The sequence below is a fragment of the Neolamprologus brichardi genome, chromosome 18 (assembly GCF_056152115.1).
Source record: "Neolamprologus brichardi isolate AB-2024 chromosome 18, ASM5615211v1, whole genome shotgun sequence".
NCBI classification, from domain to species: Eukaryota; Metazoa; Chordata; class Actinopteri; order Cichliformes; family Cichlidae; genus Neolamprologus; species Neolamprologus brichardi.
The window spans coordinates 18,289,170-18,300,030 of NC_142121.1; the positions used below are offsets into that span (position 1 = coordinate 18,289,170).

Here is a 10,861-nt window from a genome sequence, read left to right on the forward strand (position 1 = left end):
ATTAGTAATCAGTCATCAAAGGTTGGCTGGTTAAACCCATAAATAATTCCATACACCCCATTTTCTCATATTAAAACTGGGTTGAATTTTTGACACAGGGTTCCTGCAATTGTTTCACAAGAAAAAGCCTTGCTGGGACAGAAATGACTTCTGTCTTACAGAGCTTTTAATTTGAAAGAGGACATAAGAAATTCACAATGCAGCAACAAACAACATAGTGGCTCAAAAGTACTAAAATATGAACAACTTATTTGATAAAATTAGTCCTCGGAGAAGCCCTATAATCTAAATAAAAAACAAGAACCAGTTACAACTGAATTAAAACAGTCTTTTTGATACTCTTTACTGTTACTGTACCAACAATAACAGTAAAGACTGATGCTAGTTTCAGCTAGCATTAGAGGAAGCTAGCTCATCATTAGCTACCCGACTCAATCACATTTTTAGCATTTCAGTACACTACGCCATGGTATACTTTTACCTTTGTTGTTGATCCAGAAAGTAATCGTCGCCAACTCCGTCCTCTCGTTATAAATTGAAAATAAACCAAATGGCTGAAAGTTGCAGAGCACTTGAATACAACCTGGGTAAATAACTAAAAAACTTTTAGCATGCTAAACTGAAAAATTGAGACTTCAAGAGGAAAAATTTATACCAACCTAACCCACTGCCTGTGTGTGTGTGTGTGTGTATGTATGTGAAGTAAGCTGAATTTTTTTTCTTGGTCATAAATATTAACAGGTCAGTTTTAGCCTACTGAACGTCTGTCAATCGAGTTAAAGCATTTTAAACAACATTAGCCGTATAACAGTGCTTGCTAACATAGCAAAAGCTCACATTTTTGAGCCAGCTAATATTAAGCGATCTTATTTGCTTTTTGGGCCTCGGTTGCAGTGGGCGTGGCTTTCAGAGTACCACCCGACCCCTGGCCTTTGGCTCTGACGGCTCTCTCCTGATACATGCGTTAGGGGTGATTGCATTTTATAGACTAACTCTGATTGTTTTATTTCCTCATCTGGAGGGGGAAAAACAGCACTACACCCAAACCCATTAACACTGCAGTTAAGAGACACACTAATGATCATATGCAATGCTGTATGCCATTATAGCTGTCGTGTCACATAAAATGTGACATGCAGTCAAAAACAGACCACTTCTGTATGTGTTAAATGGGCTTGGTAGAGCTGAGGGAGTAATAAGAAGAACATTTTAAAGCTAAACTGCAATGCCAATCAAAATGTAAAGCAGTAAATGCTAAAAAAAATAAATCTTTTGCTTGCTTGTGTGAACAGAACATTCAGACAGATGAAGTGAAATTGCTTTAGTTATGACATAATATAGTGTTTTAGACATTCGCCTAAAGTTCAATTTATCGGTTCGATTCGATCCCAGGTGAGGATACAAATCCTTTTGGGGTTGTCTCAGGAAGAACATTCAACAACAAAAAAATCTGCCAAATCAAACATGCAGAGCTACCCGCTGTTCTTTTATCTCATTGCAATGGTTCAGGCTCAGGTTACTTTATTTGTACCTATAGGTAGATTTACTTTGCAGCAGTGAGTCATCCATACTCACATTTTCAGCAGAGACACAGACACATGTAGCAAAGCTATGGTATGTTTATCTGACTAATGGCTGCTGGAAAAAAGCAGTTTTTAAACAGTGTTGTTCTGTACTTTAAGACCACAAAATAAAAAGTTGTTCAGAAGGAAGAAACTGAAGCTCCTCATGCATTGTCAAGTAAAATTGAAAGTGTTGCACAAGGATGCTGGGCTCAGCTGTGGCTCACCAATCAGCGTCTTAAACGCAGACCACAGCCTACCGAGTGGATTTCTGCCAAAGTCCCTTGCCAGACACCAAAAGCACCTCCAGAGATCATGTTTCCATGCTATTTTGGCAGGACACAGTTGGGCCAACATACTATTAGACAGGAATTTTTAATATGTGGCCAATTGGAAGAATAGTGTCATAACTAGGGATGGGTATCGAAAACCGGTTCTTGTTGAGAACCGGTTCCCAGTGTTTCAATTCCTTGGAATTGTTTGCCATTTTTGCAAACGATTCCCTTATCGATTCCAGTCGCCCCGAATGACGTCATCACGTTGCGGAGCGTCATTTACCTGGCAGGAAACACAGCGCCTAAGCGGCTCAAACGCTCAAAAGTTTGGTTTTACTTTACGAGAATGGATGACAACAGGGCAACTTGCAATACTTGCAAAGTAGATATTTCATTTAAGGGAGGAAACACTACAAATATGCAAAAGCATTTGCTCACAAAACACACGATGACCTTAAATGAATGTCGTGTTTTTAATTCCGCTCCGGACTCGTGAATCTCAACCCAGCAGCAGCGGTAACGTTTGCACGTCCTCTCCCGTTAATGCGGCAGGTAAATAATCAACTAACAGTGCATATTATGTTAGCGCGATCTGCCTTATTACAAAACCTGCCATTACTGTGCATTTAGGTGACCATGATGAGAGAGACAGACAGAATCTGGCTCAGATGCTGGCAGTTCTCACTGCAGTCTACCGTTAGCGTCTCCTTTCAGACCAGGATAGACGAATGTCACCGAGCAGTGACTAAGTTTGTGGTCAAAGGTTTGCACCCATTTGTCACAGCAGATGATTTTCGGTAAGTGAATGTGTTTAATTGTAGGCAGGGACATTACTGGATATTCTTGTGTAATTGCTACAGAATAATTGATGTTATACTTTGTTATTGCTACAGAAGAATATTTATTTTATTATTTTACATTTACAATTTTTTTTCCTGGGGACCCTGTGACACCCCATTGAAGAGCCGTAGGCTGTGGATCTCTTAAGATCTCACTGTTGGGTTTGTAAGGCCATGTTACTCCTAAATTTCTATCTTGTTCAAAGAGAAGATATAAAACAAACTTCTAAGCTATTAGACCTTAGTGTTCTCCTTTTTTAAAAAGAATCGATAAGAGAATCGATAAAGAATCGAATCGTTAAACAGAATCGAAAATGGAATCGGAATCGTGAAAATCTTATCAATACCCATCCCTAGTCATAACTCAGGCAACTTAGGGAAAAGGCATGTGCTTATGTCATTACCTTTAGATGAAATGAAGCCTTCAAACGTGTTGATGTTGTGAAAATGTCTAATCTTTTTCTAATCCTGCCCAAGTAAAACTGGTCTGTAAAGATGCAGTAAATAAAAAAAGAAAAAAAAAAGATTTATAACAAGTGACATCAAAACTAAACCTTTCTCCCTTTTTTTCAAGTCACATGCTTGTGCCGCCAGCACTTACTTTATTGCCCCTTTAAACTAGAAACACTCCAGTATATTGTTTCAAGAATGCTTAAATGGCTTACTTCAAGATGCTATGAACAAAAACACAATAAGATCATTTTATCTGGAAGATTCGGAAAGCAAAACCGTAAATTTTCCTTCACAGTATTGTGCTGTGATCCAGACTGTGGCACAGCACATGCTGTGCTCTTTAAAACGAATATGTAGCTGCATGCTGAAATTTCTGTCTGCAGGTACTGTACCGCTGGAGCTGGCATCTGTGCATGGGCAGGGAATACAGCAGTACACCCTGTGAGAACACACTGTTCCATAACACTGTTGTGCAAGAAGGGATTCTCCGCTGAATGCTTTCGAGGTTTCAGTGGCAAGAATGAGGATATATTATGACTGAGTGCTCTCAGTGGAGACACACGCACAATTTGCGCTTCGTGAGTTCATATTGCTGTAATGGAGTCCACAAAAATCTGAGAGATTGAGCTTAAAAAAAAAAAAGGAGGAACAGTGTAGACATGAGTCTGTACTTTGTGCCACAATCCTACTGTAATGTGATTTGCAAGATCTAATTTCTTTTTCCATGAGTTCAGCGAGAGTCCTTCCTTCACCTTGACATGCCATCACTCCCCCACAAATACGTGCATGAACTCCCGCTTTCATGGTGAACCTTTGACACATTTCCTGGCACAACCAGCTCGTTTTCATTCATTTCTGGGGGTGCATGTGCAGATGAAAAGAGCGCAAAAGTCTGGATGATAATATTCTGTAACTGCACCACAAAAAGGAGTGTATGAATAGAGGATGAGCATGGTAACAGGAGGCTTAAATAAACTAAGGATTAGGTTCACTAAGTCATTTGGTTAGTCAAGCACAAAATCCAGCAGTGACAGATAAGAGCCTTCCCTGCATGTCAGAATCATAGATAACAGGACAACAGGAAGTGGTGTCTACTGTGGTTGCGTAGCACTCATGCATAAATGTACACACACACACCGACACACCACCAAGATTAGCATCACAGATCTCCTTTTGCAACAAAGAGCAGGATGTTCAGCCCAGCGTTTTTGGCTGCACCTGTACATTTTACATGTCCTACATTCTTGAATATAAGTTCCTTTCATCCATCACAAAAAGCTAGATCACTCTAGGACTGAGAGAGAGAGAAAAAACGGGGCATTCTTTCAGCTCAGAGGAATTTCATCCTTACAGCGTTTCCGTTTCCCCTTTGCTCCTGAGCAGGCCGTAAACACTGAGGTGTGAAGCAGACTCTCACCCAGAAGCACAAATTCATGGTCAGCTGAGGGGATAACGTTAAACAGTTAATTATCTGCATTTTATTTAAGGGGTGCGTTAAATTAAGTTCAGCCTAAGGCTACGTCCAAACTAGCGTTTTCAGTCGTTTTCACTGAGTTGTGTGTCCACATTGAAACGGCCAAAAACGCTTACGTTCCAGTACTGCGCATGCGCAAAAGCGAATGAGAATTAAAGAACTTGAAGAAAAGCTATCTGGAGCAGCAGATATTAATCTTTTTTAGGGCTGTCAAAATTGAGAGCAATCAAAACAACTGCTGTATAATGCACTCCGCCATCTTTGTTTAATTGGTCACATGGCTGCATCACATGACTAAAATATGTCATAGTAGAAAGTCAGCGTTTTCGAGTGTCCACACTGCGACGGGACAGCTCCATTTTCAAAACTGCTGTTTCCTTGGGGAAAACGCCGTCTCAGTGTGGACGGGAGGCCAAACGGAGAGAAAACGATGCGTTTTCAAACAGAAACGCACACGTACCCGGGTATTTTTGAAAACGCAGATTTTTCTATGCGTTTGCACCTTTCGTCCACACGTAAACGGCGTTTTCGGTCACTGAAAACGGAGATTTTTAAAAACTGCGGCCAGGGTGGATATTTTCTAAATCTCCGTTTTTGCATTTATGCGTGAACGAGAAAAACGCAGAAAACGCAGCGTCAAAGATGTGCGCCTTTTTTGACGTCACAGTGTGCGCCACGTTATTGTTTCGGTGAAATGAATTTCTACAATACTGTTAATTGTACTCTCTGCAGTGTTTAAATGCTTACATATACACACACAGTTACTGTCCCTCCACACATACCACTCTGTTCTGTTTCTATGCCCCAGCTTTGTTTACTTTTTCCCACCGAGGCTTCTAGATTTCTGATTGGCCAATCTACACGGTTCGGAATATAGCGCCACCTGCTGCTTTGGCATGTTCCTAGCAGCGTTTTCCTTCATTTCTGCCTTTACGTGTGGACGGGATTATTTTTTAAAACGAAAACGGAAAATCTCCGTTTTCAAAAATACCCGTGTACGTGTGGACATAGCCTAAGTTTTAAATGAAATTGCTCTGGATTTTGATGCCCACTTAATTTTTTATTCATCAAACCTTATAGTGTGATACTGAATACGTACAACCCTCCTTTGCCATAAAATCCCAAGTTTGGCTCTGAATAAGTACTATGTACTAATTTCTGTTAACGTGTATGTACTGTAGTGAGAATGGTTGGTAAGAGAGAAGAAATGTTTACTGAAGTAAATGAAAAAACAGATATAATTGCTCAGTTTCCTGCAGGTGAAACTAAGACATAACAGCTGATGGTGGAGGGCTTAGAGGAAGAAGCCCTCCCCCGGTAGCGGGATCAATGCACATAAATGGAAGAGGTCACAGACCTTTGACATCTCCATTCAGCCGGGGGAGGGGCACAGGCCTTTGTGAGATTGGCTTTAATGATCCAGTTGTCAGGCGTGTCATACACCAGCATACAGTACATACAGTTTCACATTTTTGGTCATTCCTCTTCACACTCAGGTTTTACACATTTAACTAATCCAACAGGAACAAGTGTCAGGTTTGGATAAAGAAAAGTAATATTCTGTCTGCATCCAGCTGCCTTACTAGCTTCATCACTCCCACTTCTTTTTTCACCCTTTTCTCCCATCTCTTCCCCTCTGGAGGCTCCCCAGCTCTTCTCAAACCTTATTTGTGCTTCTCCTCTTCTTCTTCTTTTCATGATGCATTTTTCAAGAGACAATCATTAAAAAGGAAACATGGAGGACCACTTTCTACAGTGTTTGCTGTTTCCATGGTTCCGCAGAGATGATATTGAAAAATTAAAATTACCAAGATGCCAAATATTAAATATTCACTCGGATGAATGAGAGCTTCAAAACACACGGTGAACTGATTCTCTGCAGAAGAAAGAAAAACATACTGCCCTTACGTGGCCCCTGTAGTCTGAATATTTGCTTTCATTTATTTAGACTCACAACATTACAAGTGAACACAGTGTTCCTGGCATTCTTGGCCCGCAATAAAAATAAACAAAAAGACAGGCTAAAAGTTTACGAGCATCCATGTGGATCACGTTTGGCTTCGCACATCATGGCTGAGATGCTCTTTAAATTTTCATGTTTTGCTGAAAAGAGCCAGTTAATCTTTGATATACAGTGACACGGTAAGGTTAGCCAGTCAAATTAGATACAGTTACCGCTAAAAAGCACTAAAGAAAGCTCATTAGGAATCAGAAAACATCTTCTTCTCCTGAAAGTGAACCTTGATTTCTCTGTAATTTATTTGCATTTACCAACAAGCATTTTTTTTGTAGGAGACCTGACCTCTGTTTGCAAGAAGTGGGACATAATGCTTCTTTATAGGGAGGGAAGGATGGAAATTTACTGCATTTCCAGCTTGTAGTCACACTACAGAACAACATATGTGAGACAAATGCCATGAATTGAATTTTTCTTTAATTAAAAAAGCTACAAAATACATATAAAACAATATCAATTAGCTTGAACCTCAAACAACGGCAACAGTAAAGCTGCCGAGATATTAATGCAGATGCAGTAATAATTTCAATAATACAAATAGATGTAAAAACACACATTTTATATACTGAATATTTAAACTTTTTTATATTTTTAGGATGTTCTGCTGACAAAATTTACACACTTTTGTTTAAGTATGCAAGTCAAATTTTAGTGCTTACTTTTTCTTGCTGTGGCACTGATGGAAACACTGATATTTTAATGAACTACGTTTTTGATGACAGAACAGGTTTTGGTGACACAATCGTATTGACAACACGGGATATGAGGATAAAACCTGAATAGAGGGTCATGACTCCTGCCTCAGCAATTTGATGAATGGCGCCTATATTGAGGACCACCTGTTTTCTGGGGCTTGTCACACTGCAGCCGAAGAAGTGTGAAAACAATAGCGCTGATCTCTCTAGTTGGGATTTTGTCCCTCGTGCCATCTGCACTCGTGATCAGAAAAGGGCACATTCACTGAGAAGTACTTCAGAAAGGATCAAAAGAAGCATCTGCTGGTTACCCCCTGGAGGTGTTTTTGTGATCTCAAAACTGGTATCGTGGATGATCTGATTTAGTTTCATTGATCGGTATATAAAATTTGCTTGAAGCCACCATGGAAACTGAATCCACCGTGTTACTGATTAAATAGATAGTCAGTCGGTTTGAATCTTTTTTGTTATGACAGTTAATACAACCCTCAGTGATCTGACAGAGCCTGGTTTGTCATAACAGCAAATGAACACGAATCTTCGTTGTGAAGGAAAAAAAGAGAAAGGCACAAGGCCAACTGAGTAAACAACACGACATGAACACCAAAAGCAGAGCCCCAAAAATTACAGTGAGAGAATAATGACAGGAAAATAAATCAATCTGTTACCCTGGTGACAATTGCCTGAGCACGAATGGATGTGAAATAGTCATTTATCCACAACCTGGTTAATTTTTTTTTTTTTCACAAGCGAAATGTCATGCTGCATTTTTTGGAAAACCTCTTTGCCTCACAACAGGTTTCCAACACAATAAAACAATGGATGAGTAGATGGGGAAGAAAAGGAATGTAGACCAGCATCGTAAGGAAATAAAAGGTCGGCTAATGCTCCGCCCAAATAAGATGTGTTATTATTTTAAATAGGTCATCGTTTGAAGGCGAACAGAAAAGAGGTGCATCTTACTTAATTTGTAGTTTTGAACGATCCGATGTGCATGTTTTTATGAAAAAGGGAGGGAACCTTCAGGTGTTTAATGAAACAACAGCTTAGAAATTTTTAAAGCTTTACTTGAGACGGCAGATTAAAAAGTTAAGATGCAACAGTCACTGAAAGCAAGCCAGTCAGAGCCTTCACAAAGCAACATGAGAAAGAGACATCTCCTTCAAGGCTAAAGAGAGAGACCTGTCCTAGTGCACGAATGCTGTCATAGGGCCTTAGTTATCTCCACCAAGATTAAGTCCCAATTGTTCACCAGGAACAAAGGCAGCCAGTGAGGAAACCAGCCCCCCAAGGGCCAGATGGTCAGCACTCAGAGCCCCCCTGACCCCTCCATTCCTTGTCCTCTTTGACAGGGCTGCGCGTGCTCCACGCAAGACAGGCCACCCAGCTAATTGACAAATGAATGATTACTCATGTGATACTGTACTCATGTAAAGTTCCTGCTGTGAAGCAGTAAAAAATAAGCAGAACGTCTACTGTAAGCACCCCCGTGCATCTGGTGCAGTGCCAAATGTGCTGTGGATGGAAGAATGTTGTAATATGCACAGGCTCCAAATAAACCTGCTGCTCACTCTTATCTGATATGACTTTATCTAAGCTGCTGAAGCTTGTTTCAACACCAAGCCTTAGGCAACTGTAATAGTATTCAGCAGACACACGCACAAGTATTAGTGACCTGGCTCCAGGCACAGTCGGCATGACTTTCCTAACAATGAATAATTACCAACAAGTACTGAAGCAATCACAGTGGATAAATGGACTGATTGCTAAAATGATCATGTTAAAGCTTGGCTGCACTCTCTCACACACATCTTGTGGGGACATCTAATTGACATAATGCTTACCCTAGCCCCTTACCCTAATCCTAACCATGAAAAATGAATGCCTAACCATATCCCTTACCCTAAACCTAACCATAACCCAATTGTAACCCTGTCACTAAAACCTCTCAAAAAAATACCTTCCAACTTGTGAGGACCAGGATTATGGTCCAAGGGCTGTTGTTCCCCACAAGTATAGCAAACTTCTAATTTTTGGTTCCCACAAAGATATAAACACACACACACACACACACACACACACACACATAGAGAGAGAGAGAGAGAGAGAGAGCCAGCGTTTACAGCTGAGCATCAATGACATCCCGATTTAGAAGGCTTGCTGGTTTGTGCCAATTATACTGCACCAAAATAAAATTAAGGCCTCGAGGAAAATAAGAAATAAAAATAAAAAACGCAGTTCAAACGCAAGCCTACCTTATATGTAACGCAGCAAGTCACATTTCCACGGGGATTGGGGTCCGTGTGTAAACTTGCACTCTCCGGTTCCGACGCCAGTACCAACGTTGCTGCTGCTTTGGGCGCTCGGCTGCTCACAGCTGATCACAGCCGACGAAGCAACAACGTGACGTCAGGAAGCTACAGTACGTACCGTTTGGTTCAAATCAGCGGAAGTTCGGCTAAGGCTGTTCTTTGTGATCGCTTGTTTATCAAATGGGAGGAAAAAGGCAAAAGAGGTCGTCCAAAGCTAGTAAATGAATAATAACAATCGACGACATGTATAAGTAGTTTTTTTTTAAATTATTATTATTATAGTTTAAACGTGCAGTAAGAACTATATTAGGTACTACTAACTTTACGTTACAATATAGCGTCGACAGCATGATATTTGCTCGGTTAATTCGCAGATATAAGAAAAATAAACAGTTTGCACGAAAGACTAATGAATAAACATGCCAAGAAAGTGAAAAGAACGAGTCAATAATCTCACCGAAACACGAACAGATATCTACACACACCTGAAAATGAAGGTTATGTTTAAGTTGCATTTTTTTAAACATGCATACTTACCTTTAGGTGATTGTATGGTGATTGCGCAAACTGTCCAAAACCTGCTTTTGGTTTTCAGATCAAAATGCTGTCAGATCCCTCTGTAGGTACAAATCATTAATACACTGGGGGTACACGAAAGCATGGTCTTTAATGCTGCATAGCTTTGATAGATACTTCTGGTCATATAAAGGAATATGAATACGAAACGTACGCGACATGTTGACTTTGCGCCCCTTGTCATAAAGTCAAGCTCAATGGGCTTATTCAAGTTCTTGAAAACGAGTGAGCTCTCTCGATAAATTGTAAAACATCGCCCCCTGTCGTATGACATCAAGAATAAATAAAATGACATTGAAGGTAATTGCACTCAAGTTATTACGCAGTACAGCAAACAATTCTTGTGCAATAGATGCGCTTTTAAAAATGTGCAGCATTTACAGGAAACAAATGAACAGACAGTAAATCAGAGCGAGAAGTGCATGTGTGCACGATCCATAGGCTGAGGACATTAATAACTCGTGGACAGGCTAGATACAAAATGCACCTCTTCCTAGACCCTGTATTGACATATAGGGGCTTCCCTGAATTATAACGACCTTGCAGGAACATGTATTCTAATACCTATACTATACATTTTCCAAGGTAGAATGGTTGTACAACAAACATATTTATTTACTTAGAAACATTAGGAAAGAAAGAATTTTTTAATCGATTT

The 10,861-nt window shown here is 40.1% G+C and overlaps 1 protein-coding gene across 4 annotated transcripts in view; it reads right to left on the reverse strand.

Annotated features, from left to right (window-relative positions):
• Positions 1 to 9,762, reverse strand: part of greb1l (GREB1 like retinoic acid receptor coactivator) — a 48,419-nt gene extending 38,657 nt beyond the window's left edge. For 3 of the 4 annotated variants that reach the window (XM_087832504.1, XM_006792103.3, XM_087832503.1), the window contains exon 1: positions 9,571 to 9,762. The gene's annotated coding sequence lies outside the window, so the exon portion shown is untranslated. Of the gene's footprint in view, positions 1 to 481; positions 1,130 to 9,570 lie in introns of those variants that run through there. The other variant, XM_006792105.3, reaches the window with a different exon arrangement.
• Between the last annotated feature and the right edge of the window lie 1,099 nt (positions 9,763 to 10,861).